The sequence below is a fragment of the Pezoporus occidentalis genome, unplaced genomic scaffold, assembly GCF_034315485.1.
Source record: "Pezoporus occidentalis ecotype Australia unplaced genomic scaffold, CSIRO_AGI_Poc_V1 ctg35, whole genome shotgun sequence".
Taxonomy (NCBI): domain Eukaryota; kingdom Metazoa; phylum Chordata; class Aves; order Psittaciformes; family Psittacidae; genus Pezoporus; species Pezoporus occidentalis.
The window spans coordinates 7,080,959-7,106,010 of NW_026915483.1; the positions used below are offsets into that span (position 1 = coordinate 7,080,959).

The 25,052-nt window shown below is 38.3% G+C and overlaps 1 long non-coding RNA gene across 1 annotated transcript; it reads left to right on the plus strand.

Annotated features, from left to right (window-relative positions):
- The first annotated feature begins 438 nt into the window (after window positions 1-438).
- Window positions 439-24,907, plus strand: LOC134169628 (uncharacterized). The gene is made up of 3 exons (XR_009966962.1): window positions 439-491; window positions 22,955-23,214; window positions 24,872-24,907. It is a non-coding gene; the product is annotated as an uncharacterized LOC134169628 (long non-coding RNA).
- Window positions 24,908-25,052: the final 145 nt, after the last annotated feature.

Below are 25,052 nucleotides of genomic sequence, written 5' to 3' on the forward strand. Positions count from 1 at the left end.
GCCCATTTTACTTCCACTGTCAAGCTAGAAAAAAATATTATATAAACATGTATATGTATCATTGTTGCATATATATGTTTATATACATACATATATAATACAGTATACATGCACATGCATTGATAGATAAATATATCTGTAAACACATGTATGCATCCCAGACATTTTCAGTCCTTCAGGCAACAGCATGGCACTGTAGCTATACTAACTAGCTAACTAGCTATACTAACAATACTAACTAGCTAACCTCCATGTAGCTATAATTACCTCCACTCTCAATTACCATGTTACACATTTTACTTTCATCTCATTGGTAGAAATCCATAATTACACAGGTGATTTTGATTCCCCTCAATTTTGTCAAATCTCACTGAACCTGTGGGCTAGAACCGTTTTATCTATTTAAGGCAAGTGCAGTGGGCCCTTTGAGCTCTCTAGATGGAAGAAGCAGGAATGGGTTACATGTGACTTGGAAGTGCTTGGAATGCAAGGTAGGCAGCGTTTTGTCAATGTTTTATGTACCAGAGATACTGGAGACTGGGAGGTGGTGTCTGTGTCAGGTATAGCCTTACTGGAGAGTGGATTTTAAAGGAAGATATTTAAGGTCCAGTGTATGATATGAGAGGAGGTGGGATTAGGGGAGGTGATGTAGTGTTTTGCTTATTTTTGGCTGTAATTCTGAAAGCCTGATAGAACAGTTTGGTTAAAGTGGCTATACTGGAGAGCTCTGCTGTTCTCCATTTTTCTTGCTAAAAGCAAACCCACCAAGGTGCAAACTTTAATCCAAGTACTTAGTTTTTCGCTGTGGGCCACACTTTTAAACTATTGACGTCAGGCAAGTTCACATGCATTTGCAACCAAGAACAGTGATTTTTTTTCCAGTTGTGTTTAAGCTTTCAAGATTCCTGGAAACAATAGAGAAGACTTGATCAAAAGGAACAGCAAGTCTTTCATGCAGAGTGAATGCTTTGTTTTCTATTTGCAGGGTCTGCATTATATGCAGACAACATTGTGATATCTAAGTAAAGTTAATTTCTTAATCTTCAAATATTTCAGTTCAATTGACCAGTTGATTTTAAATAGGCTTAGTGCTACATTTTTTTTTCTAATGTGGACTGGTTGGTTGATTTCCCTGTGGCAGGATAAATTTGCTATAGTAAAATGGAGTTCAAAATCCCCAGAGGTAAATATATAGTGTTATTTTTGACCCTAAGAATGGTGTGAAAATAAGACAAATTACACTTACAAATAACCTGTTCCTCAAGTCTGAGGTATAGAGGCAGACTCCAAAGATTAAGAAGTTAGTTTCTACTACTGTTACTAAAATGTCAGCAAATTTAACAAACAGCCTAATATCAAAGATAACTTTTTTCCTGGGTTTTATTTGCTTTACACTGCTAATGAGTGACTTTGCCAAAATGAGGAAAGGAAAAATGAAATTTTTCTGTTTTATCAAAGGCTCATCAGACACATCACTTCTCTGAACTACATATGGTCAACACACAGCAGCTTTTTTTATGGAAGTTGCAGGAAATCATCAATACTTACTGTAATCCCATCCAATACTGCTATTTGCATCGTTGCAAATAAGAACTGACACAGAAATTTTTGTCTGGTTACTCTTTCTTCCTGCTTGCTGCAGGCAGTCACAGCCCAGGCTATGTCCCTTCTGTGAGATGGAGCAATTATGGCCTCCAGTAGCACACTAGGAGGAGCCTTTTGTCATAAGAACAGCACAAACTTCTATATTGTTAGTATACTTGAAACACTACTTTTAGTAAATGATCTGCATCTACAGACCTGCAGGACTGGAAATACAAACACTAAACACACTTATAGTTGTTTCTGTGAAACCAGGAATGGGATGAAAGTATAGGGTATGCTTGCTTCAGTACAGTGTTACTGTGCTGCTCAGGGAAAACAGTAGTGTGAAGCATTGTGCTAATCTGAGCAGTTGCAAATTGGTTGCAAATTACATGCTATCTGGTCTGCCAATTACTTGTTAAAATTTAATGGTCTTAACCTGTTCTTAGCTCACTTGACTAGATGACAGCCCTTCAAATTCATCCCAAGGCTAATTAGGAAAGGAGTCATTGATGACTTACCTTTTACTTCATCTCACTTGTCAGCTGCTCACATCTTCATCAGGGGACTCCAGAGACTTTTAAAACTTGCTTATGTTCTTTTCTCTTATGCTAGTGAGGTCTGCCTAACACCTGATCTCCCACTTTTAGACTCTTATCTTTTGCGATCTGCCTCCACAGTTTCTGGTTTTTGCACAGTTTTCCATGTGTGCAATAGATACCATTAGTCTAATACTGAAAATGATGGTGAATAGAAGTGATGTACTGACCTCTAGTTTAAAAAAATCAAGTTATACTCAGCTGGCAGGAAGAGTAAACACCTACAGCTAATACTGCTGCAATACAACACCGATTATAAATTTCCAGGAATACTGGAAAATATTCCATATGGTCTATCTAGTCTTCCTGGGTTTTTTGCTGAACAAGAAGCAGGTTATACAGAAATTAGATGCCAAAAGAGAAGTCAAGAACGACTGCTTCACACAGTGTAGTGAAGAGAACTAATAAGTCAGTCAAAGTAAAGGGCTTTCGGCTAACTGGAACTAGAGAATTTAGACCAACTCCCAGTGGCCAAAAAACACCCCAGCCAACTGCTTCCTTTTTGCCCCATCAGTTGCCCAGAACTCAAACAACTATCTTGATGCCAGATGCTTTAAATCACACTTTACTGTCACTTTAAAACCTTCTGCTTTCTGTACCTATGCTCCCACCAGTTTTCAAGGACATTTTAATAAAAAGGCTTGTTTTCCAAAACAGGGGGGTCAGCAACACTCCTGAGCAGTGAGAAAAGCGTTGCTCTGTTAATTGGTGTTGACTGCTGAAGTGGCTGTTAGTACTGCTGGAGGAATGGGAGTGGCTTGAGGAGTTTTAGCGTGCCAACATTATTTGGGACGAAATAAATCAGAGAAACAAATTTGGTAGTGTACCAGCTTTATGGACTTCTGGAGTATGTGCTGCTTAACTCTTACAAGAAGCTTCTTTTGTAATTTAGTCCACGTAGTTGTTTTCAGCTGATAAAACCAGAGCAGAGCACTTTTATCACAGCAGGAAACTTCCCTCTCCCCGCAGATTTTAAGCAATAACAATTCTGTGAGGTAATAATTATTCCAGATGCACTGTACCATGTAAATTAATCTGTTGCTTTGGTAGTACTATTCCAAAAGCAGTACTGATGGTGTATGCTCAGGATGAGCAAATTAATTAGCTAAACTGTGAAATCAAATAAATCTCACAGCAGTGACCTCTGTGTCACTGCATAAAGACAGTAAGTTGATGTGTAGTTTCATTAGTTGAAGGAAAACCAGAACTTAAAAGGGCTAAATGTTCTCATTATTCTGACTTAAAATAGGCATTGAGACTGATTTTACATTGCTGGCAATGAAAGATGGATATTTGATGTCCATTTAGCTTTTTGTCTGGATCTGCTGTGAACAGGCATAAAAAGCAAACGCCACAAACCAGAATGTTTCATTGGACAGCTGTATCAAGGATAAAAATCAAAACCTATAGATTTCCTATTGGTATCAGTTTGTATTGTACAATATCTCTGCTGTACACAGAAGCTCACTGGAGCTAATATATAATTTGGCTTTGTGTAACACTTGGCTCTGCTCTCAGCTGCTGAACTTGGTAACGCCCTTCAAGGCTGATGCCTTTATCTCATCCTCTCTGAGGGGGTGAGAGTTTCCAGAAGCTCTGAGGAACATTCATGATTTTGGAATAACAGTGGTATCCTCTTCTCTTCCTCCTTTCTATGCTAACCCCAAAAATAAAGCCTGATATTTGCAGCTTTTTAAATAACAAAAATAAAGTGATTTGGGGTGCAGTATCAGGGTTGTGCAGCAGCATATGCTCTGCAGGGTTGCAGATGTTATCAGCCACAGTGTTATCAATATATGCTGATGAGACAAATTTAGCGATGTTTTGTAAGAAAATTATTACAGATGGCTCAATCTTGTGAGGGTTTTTTGCTGTCATCTGTCATGGAATCACTGCAAGACAAATAGGCGGTTTTGGTCGAAGGGAGAAAATAATATAGTTTCTACTGGGTTTATTTAGAAATGGTCAGAAAAGTTGTATGTGGAGAAGTTCATTAAGATATTCTAGTCAGAATTTGATATTCAACACTAAGTGTGCATGATTTACTACTGGGGCGTATGTAAGAAGTTAGGGGTGTTTGCCTGAGTGATGCTTCAGTGGCAGGAGCAGTTCCTTGAAGGAAAACCTGTCTCAGGAGAGAAGGCTTTGTGGGGTTCAGTACTAATGGTCACCTAGCCAGCAATTCTCATTGGAGGCAATTACCTTGTAACACTTTCAGTCTGCAAAGTCAACTTTGAGCTATTGGAGTTTCTCCTATTGGTTAAATCCCTCTGCATCCTAATAGTGACCATAATCATTTATTGGGGGGGGGGGGGGGGGGGCGTTCTACAGTGAAAATTGGAGTGTTTCTTTCTGCACCCACTAATTTTTTGGCTTGGCTAGCCTCAGTAATGATCTTACTTCCCCCAAAGCCATTTTTTAAATATCTAACTCCCTCCAATTTCAATGAAGATCAAGTGTCTCAGTAGGAATTCAGCACCTAAAATCTTGGATAATCAAATCCATATGAAGATTTTCCATGTGTAATCAGCAAAATGAATGTTTTGTTCAACTATGACTGTGCTGGTTCTCTGTGTTAAAATTATTAAAAATCACTACACTGTCACTAAAGAATGTGTGATGCTGATACTTACAGGATAAGCATGTACTATATATGAATTGCACGATTTCTGTCCAGAGTACTCTGCATTAATCGCTTTGATCAGAAACTATCACAAACTCAATTCCCCCTGGGCTAGTATCTGTAATATAGATAGTGAATGCATTTGTCTGTTAATTTTGTCTCTCTGCCTTGTAAAATACATTGATTTTTCTGTCTGAGGTGACACACAAAACCTTCTATGTCTGGCTATCTGCTCATTGCCAAAAGGAAAGCAATTGCTATTACAGGTCTTGAAAGATAGTTGGTAATATTTTATATACATCTTTTACCTAAGAGGGAATGATTTTTGGATGCTTTTTATTTACAGCAGGTGATTAATAGTAAGACTTGTAATGTTATAAAAATACAGGGGTCTTTCAGAAGCAGAGTCCCCAGTACATACAGCTGCTGGTTCCTGCTGTGCCCCAAAAAGAAGGTTGGCATCAGATGTAATTCAGTGTAGGATTTAGATGAAATGCAAAGACAAAGACCAATAGTGAACCCAGTAGGAGACCAGCGCTTCAATCTCCATGTCCCATTAGGCTTGTAATATGGATACTTTAGGCACCGAAGGGTTTTCCATTAAAGGAACAATATCCCTTTTTAAGGGACCTGTTAGCGGTAATTTTCCTTCGGAGATGTAATTTGCACTGTGCTTTTTCAAGAGAATAGCAAACTAACTCTCTTGTGAAGTTGTATTTAATCCTCCTGAAGATGCATCTTTGTGCAGCAACTCTGCCTTGGCTGTGGCCCTGGCCAGCTGCAGGCTGAGTCAGTTATTGATGAAATAATGGTACAAATATTTCCCATGCAATATTTGTTTGATAAAGCCAGTTTCCAGTAGCTTCCTTTAGCTGTTAACATTCATTCTCCAGTTCCTGTTTGAAACCACTTCACGCAATTCTTGGTTTCAGATCTACCCCTAAGACTCTCCTGAAGATGACAGCTTTGGGATTCTCCTTCAGATAAGCTTTTAAGAGGAAGTTATTACAACTAATAAATGATACTTCAGAATTTGAGTCAGTTCTTCTTTTGACCATGCTGATGTAATTCATTGAACAATTCCTCACTTAAATCAGTTATCACTGAAAGAAAAGCTGAGCTGAATGGATTCATCTAAAATGCAGATATGAGCAGAGTGGAATAACCTGGTTGGAAACTTGTGTAGAAGATTCTGATATGGAAAATATGTAGGGAAATACCTCAAAATTGCATTAAGCAAATTACTTTTTTTTAGACAAATTATTTTTTACAGTTAGAACATTTTTAGGTGTTTAAAATTGAATATTTTCATAAATATCTTTCAGAGTTTAAATAATGTGATATTTTACAGATGGATAAATTATTCAAACCAGTATTTTAATAGAAATTAATTTGAATAAATCAAAACAAAATACTTTTATTTTATGCTAAAGATATATTTTGACCCTGCTAAACCAAATCAGGAAATTGTGAATTTCTTGCATAAAAACCTTCTTTAAAAGCTGCACATTTCAACCCAAACACAATTCTTCAAAAGCCCATAGACCAATTATAACTTTAATTTTAATGTTTCCTATTCAGAACTAAAATATACTTCAAGTGGCACTCTCAGATTAGATAAATGTACTATTGTTTACAGTGATGATAACCTTAAGATCCTGAAAATGCCTTAAAAAAGCTAATTACATGCTTTTATTTGCTGTTAGTAAAGACAGAAGAATAACAACCCAACTCATTTAATCCCTACTGTGATTTCCTCTGGGCTAATTAAAGTGTACTTGACTGATATCTTAACTGAGCAGCTATAGGCAATCAAAATATTTAAAGGGACCAGCATCATGTTAGTGCTGTGCTCTCTGTAATGAGCTGTGCTGCTCAGCAGGAGGACTGGTGGTGTATTTATGGGCACAGGTGATGAATGTTCCAAGGAACTGTCCTAGAAAAATTCTGTGCTGGCTCCCAGTCATAGAATCATAGCACCGTTAGGGCTGGAAAGGATCTTAAAATCATGTGGTTCCAACCCCTCTGCCATCCTCACAGTGGAGGATCATGTCACTCAATGGGGGTAACAACAAGGGTAGCCCTGTTCCTTCCAAGAAGGCCTTCTATTCCTCCTCCCACATCCTTTTGCTCCAGTGCTGGTACTGCAGTCTCAGAGTAATAAACCCCATGGGATTGGCCAACACCTGCTGCTCTGCCTACACCAACATGCCTAGGCAAATTTTCCCTTTCGTGCCTGTGGAAGCAGGAAGAGAAATAGGGTGTTAAAGCCAGAGCTCCTGGTAAAGCACACTGTCTAAGGCTATATTTGCTCTCCACAAGTGCTTTTAACACCAGGTACTGTCACTTTCCACTTTTGGAGAGGATGGGCTATTTGCTACCAAACCCTTCCAAAAAGGACAAGTTTTGTGCCTTCTACCGCTAGCAATATGTCTGCAGTTTAGGAAAAGAAACCTTTGAAATACTTGTATTCAAAGATTAAAAAAGGTTTTGCATACAAACGTAATATTAGCACATATAATATTTTGAAGAAAATGGAGGTGCCATTGAGGTTAAAAAGTCCCCCATTTATTCAACAATTCACACCCTATGCCTCAGTGCAAATGGCTAGATTACTGTGTTTGAATGTCTGGCTAATGTGTGTGGTGCTGATGAAAGAATGAGCTCTTAAGAAAAGCTAATTCTTTACAAGCAACTGCCATTGCCTTTTTTGATGTGGATGCTCACACTTATAAGTGGCATGGACTATTCACCTTTAAATGCACGTGAAATGTCTGTTCTAATTCTAGGTGCTCCAGCTTGGAATGAGTCTTTAATGCCAAAATTCAGTCTGTACTAATTTTTACAGTTGTTGAGAGATGTTAGAATGTAAATATTTCCTATCCTGTTTTACTATCATACTCTGAGGCAATAAAGTGACTCATTCAGAGTATGTAAACCTCTTCATTAAAATACTCAGTAGGCTAAAGTGTCCATCAGTGGTCCCCTGTGGCTTTTGTTTTCTTGAAATGTTAATATTTAGCTCATCTTATTTTCTATCTACCCTAAACAGTAGTGTTCTCTCCTACTACTCCAGAGGTAGAAATGGGTGTAAGTCTTTTTTTGGACGCTCAGCCCACAGGGGATGCCTGAAGCCATTAACAGGAGTGGTTTTGTTTGTTTATGACATGAATATTAATTATGCCCTAACTTCCATGTTGGCTTTTTCTTATTCTTGAGAAATGAATGTATTTCCTTCAATATGGATTTGTTGTACTGTGATTTTCCTCAAGATCTTGGTCCCTTCCAATAGTAATGTAGCATAGCTTATGAATTTCTAAGAGAACGTTTCTTTTATTTTTCCTTCTTGCAGTTGCTTGTAATCCCATGGATTAACTATTTTCTTCAACATCTTTCAAATACATTTCATTGCTCTTGTTAGGCAAAAAAAAAAAGACTTTTTTTTAAAAAAAACATTTTGTTTCAGGCTATGACCTGAAATAGCTGGAAAAAGAAAATACCATTTTTGAGCGGAGCTTTGTTGTGGTAATGAGATTTAAGTAGCATGGATAAAATGTGATCCAACATTTAAATGCCTAACGTGAAACAGTTCAATTTCATCCATCACCCAAAACATGTACGATAGCTTTATTTGAACATTAAATGAACATAATTCCTTCTGTCTTAACCAGAAACCCCAATCATTGCCCAGAATGTCAGTCAAGGTCTGGCTGTAATGTTACCACTGAGTAAAGCAAAGAGCACCAGGGCTTTGCAGTAAAGTGAAATCTCTCCTGAAAGGCTCTTTTCCTTTTAAAGTCCTAATTGTAGCACATTATGATTATTTCTTACAATGAATAGAAGAATTCATATCCACTGAAGTTGAAGGATGATAGAACTTTATTAAACATCAATAGAAGTATCAGAACAGACCTCAAAGATGATCCATTTTGTCTCATGTTTTACAAATCTGTATTTTGAATGACTCTTAGAATTTCTGCAGTTGTTTGCCTTGTCCTTGAACTTTTCATGTTTCATGTGTAGGAAGAGAAAGAGACATGCTACTAATAGGGAAAATTATTGGGCCAATCTGCTTTTTTGGTTTTGTTTTGCATTGATAGCAAGGGTACTGTGTGTCCGAGATTACTTGCCACTTCCCAAGGTAATGCATCTATTGCTTAATAATGAAAAGTACCGTCAGACATATAGCCAAAGATAACTGAGAGAGAAAAACCTGTTCTTGGCATCTGTGTTCTTTCACATGCTCTCTTCATCTTTAAACAAATGCTAGGAGCAGAATAAGAGTGCTGAATTAGAGTTATGCATTTTCAAGGACAAGTACAGTATTAGAATAACAGACATATGTCTGACCCAGAAAATAGAGCTGATTTAAACTACTAGAAAGTAGAATTTGCCAGAAGACTGGGCAAAAGAAGTGATAACACTGATAAGTAAACAAACAGGATCTGCAATGAGAAACAGTCATTTTTGCAAAGTAAAATAATTGTGATTGCATGTCAGAGCAACCTAGGTGCTTGTAACTTTTGGTTTGCTGTACTTCACTTTGATTTAAATTTCCCCATGTGAATATACTTTATAGTTCTTATTAACACTGAAGGTGGGGGGAAAAAAGGTCAAGATTTTCTCAAAAAGATTAGTCCGGCCATAGTATACAGGCTATGTAGTCCTGGACCTATGCGATTGTAATAAGATTTATGCAGTCATAGGGTAGTTCAAAATAGCACTTACAATTTCACAATCCAAAATTGCATGATAGCTTAACCTGTTTCCACCACTGTACATCTGACAATAAAAAAAAGGACCTAAAAGGCAATTGGAAAAGCTTTTTCTACTAGGGATTTCCCTTTTCCCCAGAAGAACATCAAATGGATGATTTGCCTGAATACATCGTTCTGTGTGACAGGCCCAGATATCCATGTTCCAAACCAATGCAATAATTAAGATAAAGACAGAAATCACGTGGCTTATGTTCTGTCCATACCTTCAACTGACTGCTGTCACTACCTTAGGAGAATCACAGCACATCAGCCCTTTCAGTTGTGCTCCTCTGCAAGAGAAGTTATGACACTGCTGCCAAGACAGAAGATATTAATAAAGCCACTGAAATGTTAATTGAGATACTTAATCTTGTATAGTCTGGTGATGGAGTACAGAGACCATTTAATTGCAAATGAGGAAAAGGAAGACCTGCTAAACTTGGTGACTAGGTTTGGTGAACAAAACTTCTTTGTAGAAAGATTGGGTTTTGAATCTCTGCGCAGATTTAGTAGCATGAAAACACACCAGTATTCTAGTCCGGTTTATGTAAAGTACCAGCAAATACAACATGGTGAAGAAAATATTGTGAGCAATTTTACTGGTGGTTTCCTAGGGACTGCAATAAATAGCTGTAACTGTATGTGGATCAGATGCACGGGGCTGTGGAAAGTTTTGAGGACAACCATTCTGCAAATGATAGCACAGCAGAATAGCCTACTTCAAGCCTAAACAATTTAAGTTGACTGAAGAAAACCCGTGAATAGCAGTCCGTGGAACTGTGCTGACCTATAGTCCTGAACTGCTGTGAAAGAAAAGTCCATGACCTATAATGCAATGCCACTGCCGTCATCTCCATAGGTATGCACTGTATCATATGCAAAGAAGATTCAGCTTTACATAGGAAAGTCTATTCAACTTTCAGTGCAGTTCTGTTTGTAGACCACTTGTCCTTTTTTTAACATAAATAAGGAACAGCCATTTAGAAATTCGTCTGAATCTACATCAATGCAAATAAAAATGGAGTTGCTCCCAGCGAGGGAGAATCTTAATTTACTTATTAGATTAGTGGGAAAAATGGGCTAGTGAGATCAAAAGTAGACATTCTTTATTTGCAAATTAGTTAACATGTTTTGTTCTTTGTAGCAGTTTTTTTGTCTGTCTTTGCTGTCGAACTTGGGGTATAGGGTCTCAAATCCAATCAGACCTTGTTCTTAAAATCCTGTCATTGCTGATTAGGGATGCACATTGCTGTTGCCTTTTCAGGATTAGAGTCTTTGTTTTGTTGTGATGCTTTTAAAGACAGACTTCTTATCACACCTGAATAACAAACGCTGTTTTTAAAACAGAGTATGCATACTATAGCAAGGGTTGTAACAAGGAAAAATTAACATTGCTTTGCAATTAACTTAGTAATATTCACATTATCTTGACACAAAATATTATGTTTGCCCAAATTTGTGTTTTTAAAATGGTCATTAAACATAAATTTTATTTTCTCTCTCATGTTATTAGATCAAATTGTGATTCCTCAGTTTAAATAGTTTTTGACATATCAAATTTCAATTTGAGCTCAGTGGGGAGTCCTGCACCCAAAAGAAAATTCTTTTCAGTTGGTTGCTTCATCAGGTTTACAGGCAGGTACTAGAATGTGACCTTCCCAATCATGTCTTTTCCACTGCGTATTTGGAACCATACAACTGCTTCACTGATGAGCCTTTAGGGACATCAAGTGAAATTTTGGCCCTTTGAAATCAAGTTCCTGTTGGGTTCAGGTTTTAAGAATAAAAGCATATTAATGCATACAACACTCGGCTTTCATAGTAAGCTTGTATTTTCAAAGAGATTTTTAACTATCTGTTCAAATTCACAAAAAAATTCCCTTAGGCCCATATCCAACAAGCTTACTAAGAATATTTTAGCTATAAACAAGTCACAACAACAAAGTTTTCTGAAGAGTGGTTGTAGGGGGTTTTTCATCCCAGAATTCTGACAATTAAAATCTGCTGTGAGAGTGCTGGGTCTCTGGGTGTGTGTGTGAGTTGAAGTACTGGCTTCTTACTGAAGGCAAACCATGATGAAGCTGTCAGCCCCACCATGTAAGCGGTTCCGAATTAATGCAGCTGTACTGGTTTTTACTGTGGTGTGGAAGGGTCACAAAGACCAAGTGAGGTCACAGACTCCCAGGGCAATCCACAGATATCTCTGCTTTTCAGTGCCTTGCAAGATGCATTTCAGCACCCTCTTCCCACTCTAAACCCAAGCACAGGGGCATAGATTTACACAGCTTGGTGACTCATAGTAGCTATCCTGATAAAATTCTGTGATAGAGAAGGAAACTAAATCTCAACCAAATGTTTAGAGCCAAGGGCAACAGTGTAATTTGATCATTTCCATTAGTTGCTTTTTATGTTGGTGCACGGATGAGCTGCTTCAGCTAGTTGCAAACCCTGTGGCTTAGGGAATATCCAGGTGAAGTTCGATATGAAGGGGCTTCACATGCAAAGAATCAGAAAATTACTATAACTCTTGCAGATTGTTTACATTTCAAAGCATGTTCTGAGAAATTAAAGTGCAGTAAAACACACAGAGGAGGTGCCCCATCTGCAACTGCTGTGGTGCAGATGGTTCTTTGCTAACTGCCAACCCTGCTGGCGATGGAGCAATAAGTTATTTCAAGTAGCCATCATCATCAGACCTGCTCTCCTGGGTCTGTTCTTCATGATACAGGGCAAAAACAGTGTTCTGTGGGCATGGGCAGGACTGAGGGTCTCCATGTTGTGCTAAAGGATGGCTCTGCTTTCACAGGTGAGGGTTGCAGGAGCTTTCTCTCCTGTGAAATGAAATAGTTTATGCTTCCTTTTTTTCATACAGGAGTATTTGAGTTTAAACAGATCCCTGTTCTTCAAAGAATATGCTAAATTAAGCCACTCTTAGAAAGTATTCAAAGGTATGGGGATTTATGCCATTATTGAAACTAAAGATGAGTTACTTCTCCCTGCTGAATCCAAGATACAAGCTGCTGTAGCATTTCTAGGAGCTTATAATTATTATTATTTCTATTCCATATGGAACTTAAGTGTAAATCTGCCAATGAATTTTTCAGCATTGAGCTTGCCTGCCTCAATGAGTTCAGAATTTATTATTTCAATTTTATTCCCTGCACTTTTTGTAGAAAATCTTTTGTATATTTTAGTGAAAGAACTCATACTGAATTTACAACCCTTTCTTCATCAGTAAATTCAGGAAAATCAAATTATTGTTAGGAATGAAACCCCAAATACTATATTATTAAAGTACATTTTGAGACAAGGCATCTTGTTTTATGAGTTGTAGTTCAATACTAGAAGGGTGTTAGAGCTTTGTATACAGGGCACTTGAAGTAATTGTGCTTTGTTAAAAGATTGATATGGGAAATAAGTAATTACTAGTGAATATTTTTACTACTGTTAATTTGTTCTGTTTGTGTGCTTTTAAGTGTTGGGTTTGTTTGGTTTTTTTTTTTTGTACTCTTTGCACTGGATTCTTTTAGTTGGGATCTGAATTTCAACATATTTATACTGAGTAGTAACTGCCTTATGTAGCCTTGCTGTTTTCAGGAAGCTATTTTTGTAAATACATACTGACCAGTGCTGTTACATGAATTGCCCTTCCTGGCAAGGAAGAAAGGCTGAGGGTATGTGCCTTCTGCAGGCACCCTGTTATATAAAGCGTTGTTGAAGGTTGGTGAGATTTCTCATTAGGAAAATAGAAAGGATGAAAAATAATACTGTATTTATTAATACCATGTACCTCTGTCAGTTGCATCACCAATAATAATCATGCTGACTTAAAAGCCTTCCCTGGAAACAAGGACAGAACAGGACTAAATGTTGTTCTAAGGATGCTCTGAAATAAATTACCAGAATTGAGGCATTTTATTTAAAAATTGGTGAGCTCTGTATGATAAAATGAACAGCAGGATGGATGTTTGGGACAGGCTGAAGAAAATCAAAGCAATGGGATATTTATAACTGCTTGCTGGTCTTAACCATCATAAATCTCACAAAGGTAAAACTGTAGCTGTGAATTCTAGGCACAGTTTATAACTTATAAGATGTAAAGGTTCTCCAGAAGGCATTGAAAAGGTCTACATCCATTTGTTTACTTAACCATTAATGAAGAGAACTCTCACGCTGGAGTATCCATTTCCTAAACCTAGCAAAAGAATGGTGGTCTTAATGCCAGAATTAAGGTCAAAACCAAATCATTATAAACTTGAGGGTAAAAAGTAAAAAATTATCTTGTTTGGACTAGAAATATGATTTATTAATTTGAGCTCCTTCTGAAGTTTTCTAACATGAAGAGTGTTATATCTATTCATGAAACTCTGCAAAAAAATAAGAGTCCAATATCAACCCTAAGGAGATTAAATACTTAAGCATTATACTGTCCTCTAAATTAAGGAAGTTGTATAAGCTTAATTTCCAGAGGATTCTAAATGTGATTAAACTGGATATGCCATGATTAAATATCTTGCTGCTATCCATTTCTGGGTGGATTAACTCTGTTAAAATGAACTCTTCCCTAATATTTATTTCAGAACTCCTGGGAGATTTCTCATTCTATGTTTTAGAATCTTGTCCGTATTTTCGGCAGTTTTTCACAGAAAATAAAGTCTGACTGAAAGCACAGATATTACAAAAATCTACTGAAAGCTCAAGGGTACTCCTCAGATTTGTGTGCTAGCACCAGCCCTCTCTGGCAGCTGCATTAAATTACAGAGGAATCTCTGCACAGTCTGAAGCTGAGGCTTCTTATGTTCCACCTGCAAAGATTGCTGCTGTTGGACTCTCTGCTACCTCCATCACTCACCAGATACCTGTTTGGGGGAAAAACCTCACAAGAGGCTTAATACAACTTTTCACCAGTCACACCACTTTCACAATACTGGTTTCTTTTTTTTCGATGTCTGACAGTATTGTGTCTAAATGGGTGAAATAGGGGTATTTTTTGTAAGAATTAAAAAGTAATTTGCAAAGAGGTCCAAAAGGTTTCTTTCTGACACTGCATATTTCCCTAAACTTTACAAATGTATTGAACATTTGTACTACATTTGTACTACAACTACAAACTACTACACTAGGAAATACTAATTTCATGTAATTCATTGTCATGAAATTAGAGGGATATCAAAGAGCTCCAGTTTCCAGTATTCCTTAAATGAGTACATTGAATGAAAGTTTTCACTGACCACAGTGAACATTTTGGGAGAATTACTCTTCCAGAATTGCAGCAGATTACAAAAGGGAAAATATTCCCTTTTTAGTAAGATTTTTGGTTATTAACTCTTGTCTTTAAAGAGGGACAAGAAGTCCAGCCCTTGTGGTACCTGTTTGTGGAACTTCCTACTCCACCACACTGTGATTCATTTCACTTGCAGTTCATCTGTACGTTAAATTTCACATGCAAGAAACACTTTTCCAATTATACATTTTCCCCTGGCAGACCTTACTTTTTCCTACTCTCACATTATATATGGGATATTTTTGGATATGAAGGTGAAAGTGCATTGACCTACTGCTGGTAGCAGTCATAAGAAGCATCCAAGGGGATAGAGGGAGACCTGGAATAAGCTATGCAGAATTACAGAAAGACACTTAAATCTGCATTGAGATAGAGTAGCATCCCCACCAGGAGTTGTGCATGACCTGGATCAAACAAATATATCTCACTTACTCTGTAAAATTACCCTATTGTAGAAATTCAGGAAGGCTTCTCCTGTGCTTCCATGTGGATCAATAAGAGTATAGTGTATGGTTTCTTGTCTACCTACTCTGTCCCACTGCTTGAGTACAGAGACTTGTAGGAACTATTTATCAACTTTTTCTATAACCTGTGAAGATATTAATGTAATTTTTTTATATGCTCATTATCCATTTATTATGAGGCGAACAACTCCAAGTTCATTAGTATAAGCCAGCTAAACTATTGCTGAGGTTATTGTTGATGCTTTAATGGCTTTTGTTGAGTTCATCCATTATTCTCATCCTTGGTACTTTATAAATAAGTTGTTTCTTCTGTAATAGCTACCTCACATTCTTTTAGTCTCTGACCTTATGTCTATATGTATGTATGTATGTATTTGGCTAGCTCACTACCTCTGCTTTCAGCTAGCCTAATGGATAAATCATATACAGAAGAAAGGTTTTTAAGCCACTAGTTTTGTTTTTCCATTTAAAGCCATTTCAATTCAAATAAACATCAAGTCTACCTGACTGCATCTGCTTGTCAGATGGGTGAATGTCTAAAATCCATAGCCCGTATGTACAAATGCTTGGGACTGCAAAATTAGTAGTTTGGTCAACACCCTCTAAAAATTTTCCTTGTAACGGGGACTGTTCAACAAAACTCTGGAAAATACAGGTAAGAAAAAAAACCACACATTCGTACACACCCCCTAAACACTGAGATACTATTGCACTACGTAACATCCTTCACTTCCCCCAAATCCTGTCTCGCTGAAAGAAGATAGCTCACAGAAATGCCATCTCATTGAAGTGAAAGTAAATAATGTTCTCCAAGTTTCTTACCCCGAATGCCAATGATCAGGTCAACATCAGAAAACAGCCCCAAGCACCTGTTCACAATGAACGAAAGGTCTGTCAACAACAAAGTTAGCAGTATTCATGATCCGATTTTGGATGAAACACTAGACCTAGCCTGAAGCATGAGGACCTAGTTTAATGTCACCACTTCAGCTCAGTCCAGTATTACAAGTTTCTCAGTGCAGTACAAAACAAGCCCTCCAGGAAAGAAGCAGCAGCAATCTGTCAGATACTTACTGAGCCTTTCCTTAATGCACTCTCTCGTTGCTGTCCCCAGTACCTGTCCACAGAGGCATAGACTTGGGCTTTGTTATACATGGTCAAGAGAGCAGCCCTCTTGGGCTTCCCTGAGTATTTGACCTGCAGAAAAGATTTTCTCAAGCTCACTGGCTTCCTTTGCATGCTGACCACCCATTAATCTCTAAAATAAATAATGATGTCAGGCAGGGAATATTAAAATGTGCTTATTCCCATTTCTATAGGAAAAGATACTTTACTTACATGGCACTGCAAACTCCTGGTGTAAGGTAATGGGCCAACATGAGCCCCTTATTGCTCAGACCTGTTGCTGTAAGTTCAGAAAGCACATCTCAAATATGTTCATTTCATGGTAATTCAGTTGAAGTTAGAAGCTGAAAATGTAGGTTTTTTTCAGGAATATACGAAGTCCTAAATAACCAAAAGAGATCAGGCTGATCTGAGTAAACATGATTTTTCAGCCCTTTCATATGACAGCTGTCAAATGGCAAAAGGATATATTGGCAATATGGCTACTGTTGAGTTAGCTACAATATTCCTCTCTCCCTATAATTTTCCTTTTCACCCGCCAAACCTATCCATTTATATGCTTATATCCTGTTGTTATATAAAATCAGGATGAAAAATTGTATGTCTGCAGCCCTCTTTGTTCCTGTTCTACAGCCCAGTGAGCATTCCTGGTGTACATCAGTTTTATGTGAATGTAAGATATTTGGGGCTTGTGAAAAATGTTGCTCTGCATGATTCATTTTACTGCTGCTAATGCCAGGGAGGAAAAAACTGCCACCACAACCAACCAAAACCAACACACCTCTATTGAAAATAATAACCTGCTTCTTGGATTTGCAGAGATATTTCTTTTGCCTGGTTGTTCTTTTGTTTAAGCTGCTATCTAGGTGGAATAATCAGGCCTCTGCAAGCAGAAACCTATCAACTATGGCATTATATGTTATGGCTTCTAAGCATCAGTCACACATGTCTGTAAAGGGTTTGTGCCTTATTTACTTACTTTGAGTTTTCTAAAGGTGCACCCATCAGCAAGCCAGGGAGCCAAGAGCAGCCTTGGCATAGGCAGAGAGGCCATGTGGTGGGGTCCTGCTTAGAGGCAGAGCAGAGCCCCTTTGATTCATCCTCCCTTGGTGGCAAGGCAGATGCTGATATGATCAGCATGTACTTACAGACAGGAATAACTGTAAAAAGCAGAGATGAAACCTTGGTTCCACTTGTGTCAGGCATAAAACTCTCATGGACTCCACTGGGGCCAGGATTTTATTCCTGATATGAATTTTCTCTGTCAGACAATTTAAAGATGCTTTTATGAGGAAAGGAATCTCTCCATCTAAAATACCATGTTTGCAATTCTGGCAATCTCTGACATATGTTTTAAGAGTGTGTCATATTTCCTACTGGGAAACTTTATGATGCCAGTAGCATTGTGGGCAGATAGCTTCACGAAGGCTGCGATAAAGAAGCAGAGATATCCAGTGATGGTGCTGGAGGTCATTTTAAAGTTACAACTTCTTTTTTTTTTTTTTTTTTAATCAACTTCCTAAGCCTCTCTGTGTTGTTTAAGTAAAAAAGAATTGTCAGTGTTTTTCTTTAGGCCTCTTTCATTCTGGTCTAATACTATTTCATGTACTACTGAGAGAAGCCATACTTGTCTCTTTCATTTTTGTGAACTGCTTATTTATTTTATGTTATTATTTCAATAACACACTAAGGGCCTGATCCTAAAGCCTTTCAAAGCAATAGGTGGATTTTCCTTTGGTTTCAGTAGAGCCTGAATCGTTAATATGAAGGATATATGCATTTTTTATTTTTTTGCAAGTGCCACAAATACTCATGCGCTTCTGAATTTTAAGTCTGTAATTGAAAATAACCCCCTTTACATTGCTTTTGTTTCTTCTGTGAGGCTACCCTGTCATATACCAAGTGTATAGTTATCAGCAAAATACCATGCAGTATTTTGTGGTGACACAGTATATATCTTGTGTCACTGTTCTATGTGAGTTTAGCACAAAATATAACCCTATTAAAATTACAATGCATTTATCACCTAACTCAGTTCAAAGAACTCATAAGTTGCAAAGAATTTAATTAAAACATGATGATTTAATAGGCAGGCTCCATCTATTGTTTACTCAAGAGGTTAAGATTGTGTACAAAATTAGGTCCCAAATTTAATTTAGGCTTCCACCACCCTTGTCATAGAAATAAGAATCCGGCAGAAAGAAGCGAGTTGCAGACAGTGAGAGAGAGTCTGTTCCTTTTACACAGCTACAGAATAGTTTGGGGAGTTGAAGAAGATGGTGTCTGTGTTTCTTTGCTATGGGGATCACAAGAAAAAAAGTCATGTTCACTTCTGCGAGGTTTCAGTGACGCTCATAAACCAAAGGTGGGGAGGCAAAGCGACCCTGCCTGCAGCATGGCCCAAGGACAGCAAGCCTTGTATGGGCAGCCATGGGAGAGGTTCATGCTCCTCTTCCCTCACCTTACCCAGTCCCTGGAGGCCATAGGCAGAATTTGGGAGCTTGGAGTGTTTTGTTTTGTGCTAATCATCTCTTCTGTTTTCAAATGATGAGGTATTCCCTGAGGAAAAGGTCTTTTCAGGACTAAAGCTGGTTTTCATTTCTTTCCTGGGTTTATGATACCCAGCTTGCAAAAGGTCCTTAAAATGCATTTTATAAGAATAGCTCCTCATAAAAGAATATAACTAGTAAAGAAAAGGTGCTGCAGCAAAGAGAAAGTCACTACAATTTTTTGCAGTGCTGAATGTCAAACACAAGGGACCTACGAAAAAAGGGGCTTCTCTGTGCCAAGCGCTTTCTTGCACACTTATGCTTAGAGAGACACTTTCACAGCTGCTCACCAGTACACTGAGGTTGGCATAGCCTTGTCCGCTGTCACCTTTCAAGAACTACATTTATCAATTAGGCAAAGCAGCCAGCTCTGGGGAGCTGTGCCTGCGGAACACACTGTGACAAAGGATTTGGGGGCAGGTTTTTAACACTCACCTATTTACAAGGCAAATATATCTTTATACAGATGGATCTTGGTGTGACTCAAGGAAGATATTGTACATGACTTCTATAAACAGAAAAAAATTTACAAATCCTGCCACAGAATGCATGATTTAATGTACATATTAGAAAAAGGCACTGTGCCAGTTTCTCAGTTTCTGTCACAGTTTCAATGAAAAGTGATTCTAGCATTTGAAAAATCTTAAAAGCTGTTCCAGCCAAATGCCATGTTTCTATATATTATCTGAGCTGTAAATCTAAGTTTTAGTAGGATATTACCTGCAACACTTGATAAAAGGCAGTATTTAATAATTTCTTATTATGAAATTAATTCTTATTTATTATAGCCATAGCTAGATAATGAAATATTTTAGGGAATTTTCCTCTACATTACAAAATGATCTATGGGAAAAATATGTTAATTCAGTTTCACTGCACAAACCTATTATGTACTCACTGGTAAAGTACTGCAGTCTTAATTCACCGAACCCAGCAATCTGCTTGGATAGTCTGTATATGTGTTTTCTCATCAGAAAGCCCAGCTTTAACATCCATACCTTGACTCTTAGCAGAAAATTGCAGCTGAAATGCCTGCTGTGTTTTGCATATCAGTAACCTGGTTTATTCACATTTGCAGCTCTAAAAACTCTTGTGCTCATGTGACTTTTGAAAATTGAGAATTCTGTCCTTGCCCTCAGACCAGGGAAGGGTTACGATCCAGCACACATGGGCTCTGTCAGCACTACACATTCTTACAGAAGTTGACCAAATGCATTGTAATTCCTTGGATTTGGAAATACAATATTTATGCTATTAATTGTACTGCATGGCATGGGGACAGCATTGCTGGTGGTGGTGTTGGTGATTGCCTACCTACAGACATGCCATGGAGAGGTATTGGTTGGTGTTGTGAAGACTGCTCAGCAGCCTAGCCCTTCAGTCCACACCACTCCATTTTACACTATCTTTGCATTGAAAGACTATTTCTTCCTCCATCTTCAAAAAGCACTAGTCCCGTTTTTTTTGTGTTATACTCAGGTGACCAAAAGCGGAGGGCATGGTGTGATGTACCTCACACCCAACAAGAAGCTGGTCCTGGGCACCATATCCTTCAGCAGGAGCCAAAAACAGTGGGACTTCCACCAGATACTTTTGACACCTGCAGGCTCAAGTCACTAAGTTTTATGTTGCCCATGGATTTTGCCGCTGTCTATAGGGTTTAATTGTGATGTGAGTGTAACTTGTACCTTGGCCACGTGCCTGGTCCCTCGGCTTGGTGAGACTCTACTCTGCTGAGAACTGCAGGCGGCTTCTGCTGAATACAGCCATAAATTATTTACATTACCTTCATATAGCAACTTATTGACTACAGGATTGTAAAGTACCCTATTAATATTTTAAGCATTTCACTTTATTTTAATACAAGTAAATTATTTAGGAAATTTTAAAATGCTTTATGCTTTGACTAATGAGAAGGAAAAGTGTACACTGCATCTTATTTTAATTGGAAGTTTACCCAATCCTGTAGAAATCAGGCATTTATTATTTCATACTTAATTAAATATGCGTAGAACCCCTGATGGATACGCATTCAGTTTTTCCACTTGATCTAGTCATTAAGATCCATAAATGTGCAGATTATTTTTTTACTTGGAAATAGGAAATAATTCTGGGTTTCAGGTAACTCGGTTACCATATAGTCAGTTACTATATTGCTGATCATACTAATGCATTCAGTTTTCTAAATTAATGCAATGCAGTACATTAAATTTGGGATAATGTAAATTGATTCAAGTGGTGCTGAACTCGGTTAACCTGAAATGAGTGATGTCTTTTGGGCTGTCTTTTATCTTTGTTAGCACAGAAATATTTCACAAGATTATTATAATGTACTATGACATAATAAAAATAATTTCAATGCAGTGCTGTATGAGGACTTGCAGAATATTGAGATATTTCAACACGGACTTCATTTTCTTTTGGATAAAGACAGAGAGTATCCACTTTTGTCCTTAAACCACTTAATTACATCATAGCATGGTAGAATCGTTAATGTTGGGAAGGACCTTAAGATCATCAAGTTCCAACCCCCTTGCCGTGGGCAGGGACACCTTACGCTAAATCATATCACCCAAGGCCTTGTCCAACCTGGTCTTGAACACTGCCAGGGATGGAGCATTCACAACTTCCCTGGGCAACCCATTCCAGTGCCTCACCACCCTTACAGGAAAGAATTTCCTTCTTATATCCAACCTAAACTTCCCCAGTTTAAGTTTTAACCCATTACCCCTCGTCCTATCACTACAGTCCCTAATGAAGCGTCCATCCCCAGCATCCCTATAGGCCCCCTTCAGATACTGGAAGCTGCTATGAGGTCTCCACGCAGCCTTCTCTTCTCCAGGCTGAACAGCCCCAACTTTCTCAGCCTGTCTTCATACAGGAGGTGCTTCAGTCCCTGATCATCCTTGTGGCCTCCTCTGGACTTCTTCCAACAGTTCCATGTCCTTTTTATGTTGAGGACACCAGAACCGCACACAATACTCCAAGTGAGGTCTCACGAGAGCAGAGTAGAGGGGCAGGATCACCTCCTTCGACCTGCTGGTCACGCTCCTTTTGATGCAGCCCAGGATACAGTTGGCTTTCTGGGCTGCAAGCGCACACTGAAGATGGCTCATGTTCATTTTCTCATCGACCAGCACCCCCAAGTCCTTCTCCACAGGGCTGCTCTGAATCTCTTCTCTGCCCAACCTGTAGCTGTGCCTGGGATTGCTCTGACCCGGGTGTAGGACCTTGCACTTGTCATGGTTAAACTTCATGAGGTTGGCATCAGCCCACCTCACAAGCGTGTCAAGGTCCCTCTGGATGGCATTCCTTTCTTCCAGCATTATCAACCGAACCACACAGCTTGGTGTCATCAGCAAACTTGCTGAGGGCACACTCAATCCCACTGTCCATGTCAGTGACAAAGATGTTGAACATCACAGGATCACACAGGTGAGATAAAGGGCCTAGCAATAAGCAGAATTTTGCTTTATCCCCACCTGCCCAGTAGAGCTTTTTCTTAAGAGCAATAATCAGAATTGAATTTGTGAAAAACAGAAGAGCAGTCTCTGAAAGCACAGTCCCTGATTCACTCCAAGGGCAAGGCAGCATACTGCTGCTCCCTGGCTTGCAGCAAAACTCAGTTTCAGCTCAATCTTATTATTTCTCTTGTCAATATTTTTATTTTGTGTCATAGATCTGAAACTAATTGATTAACAACATCTAAGCTGGTGCCTGATCCTGAGCAACAGCAATCCGGAAGTCAGGAGCAGTTTAATGCTAAGAGTGTGTCTCAGGTAAGGCCTTTGACAGACAAGTCGTGTAATATGCTATAATGTTGTATCAGGGAAAAAGAGTTGGATGATGACTACAGGAAAAAGAGAGCTATAGAAGACCAGGCAGCAGATTCTTCCTTATGTATATTTGATCAGCCAGCTGTTGTCACTGAGTTTGCTTTCAATGGTCTTATTTTCTTCTAAGAAAAAGAACTTTAGGTTTCAATATGAGAAGAAGCAGATTAAAAAGAGCAAGTTTCTCGCCAAAGGAGATGTTGGAGGATGAAATTAAAGCAAAGGAAAGCTGCAGACAGCATGGGAAGGTGCTGGTGGTAGTGAACTACTGAAGAAGCATCAACAAATTGTGGGAATGACAGCGGCAGACAACTTCCAGAGAAAGCCAGTGACACCCTGTGTGCAGAGGCACTTGAATAATGAGGATGTAGTTGCTGCAGTGTTTGCTTTTTCAGTGTGAGTACTTTCTAACCACAGAAATGCTGTGAAACAGTAGGAGCCTGCTTCACATTTGCTGACAGCCCTGCCTTGGTGAGCCCTTCTAAAACTTCCCTGCAAAGGGCGTCTGAACATGCAGCATCAGTAACAGCTGCAAAAGTAACACTAGTAACACTAACTCTGGTCTGCTCTGATTTACCAGCTTTTAGCGTCAGAGTATAAACTACCATTGCATCAAATTGCTTTATGCCAGGGTCCTGATTCTGTGATGTGGAAGTCAACAAAGGAGCAGGTCCCTTGTCTGTTGCAGAAATTCCGCAATGTTGGGTTACAGTAATTGAAACAAATTAGTCTTTTCCAGCCTGTAATACCTTGGTAATTTTCTTAAAACCATCTATTAAAAAAAACACTTTCCAAATTACCATGCAGGCTTCATGAAGCAATTATAAAAGTGCAAACAAGCCCCATCACACTGTGCTAATCACCCTCCAGACTCCTGATCTTTTGGCTTGCCTCTTATTGCAAAACTGAGGCTTAGAAATCAGTTCTTGTCTCCATGCACTGTAAGAAATGGCCGTTTACAGATGCATACTTCCTTTGTGTGTAAACTTTAAATGCACAGTTTGCTTACCTGTAACCAATTCTATCCTCTGGTAGTTGAGCTTTAGAAGTTTCCCAGATATTTCCAAATACTCTATTTTTTTTTTTCCCAGGGAAAATGTTGTTTTTCATGAGTAGTTATGAAATATGCTATTAGTCTATATAGCACTAATGCCAATAACGACTCCTGCTGAGTATTCAGCATGAGTTTGATGGGAAGAAATGTATCCCCATGATAAAGATTAAAATAAAAAGCTACATAGAGCGTTCAGCTCGGAAAGGGAACACGGATACTTCAGTGCTAGTGATCTGTTAAGACCAGAAGTAAAGCTGAAAAAAATTCTGCACTAAACATTGATACTATAGGATAAACCTGACTCATCATGTCTTGATTTTCAGCAGGCAAAAAAAAAAAAGAGGATTTCTTGATCTCTGTCTTAAAAGATGTTGATAGGAAAAAAAAAATTCAGTTAATATTTCTGCTTTTTTTTTTTTTTTTGTTCACATCACATTTCAGGACTTTTTATTTCTATTGTGCTCTTGGATTCATTGCTTCCCTGTGTCCATGGGCAAATTAGCTTGAAAATGCATTAACTGTGCACCTCTCTCTGGATTATCCCTCTGTTTTCACATTGTGTAAAAAGCAGGAAGACATTAGTTTTCATTATCATTCATATATCATTTTTATTCACTTGTAAACCTGCTGTAGAATACAGGATAACAGCTCTATTACACTGTATTAGCCCATTGCCGGCAGCTCCTTGAAACAGGTTTACATGCTATAGAGATCATGGAAAATGTGCCAAGAGGAAACCTCTTTACAGAAGGAAAAAAAAGGGGCCATGTTGAACTGCAATGAGCTCATCTTGCCTGTTTTAGGGGGCTTTGGAGTTTGTTTTTCTAAAAATGCAGATCTACTGTAAGAACTCTGTTCAACACTTAAGCTTCTTCTCTCCTAATTAGCAAAGTAATGCTCATGAGTGCAGTAGAAGCTGTGTGTAACCAGAACTCATTCTGGCCTTACCCAGGCAATTCCTCTGATAGCTTTCTTATTTTTAATTTTTTTTTTTTTCAGAAATACAGAAAAATTGAGATGTAAAGAAGAGAACATATAAGCTATTTTTATCATATAAGTCCTTTTGGTCAAAACTGACTTCTTAAGATGAAAACTCGGTGATCTAGATACAGATGGATAAGAAAAAGGCTGTTTCTCATCCTACTCCCATTCTTTGTTTAGATGTCAACAACCTTATCAT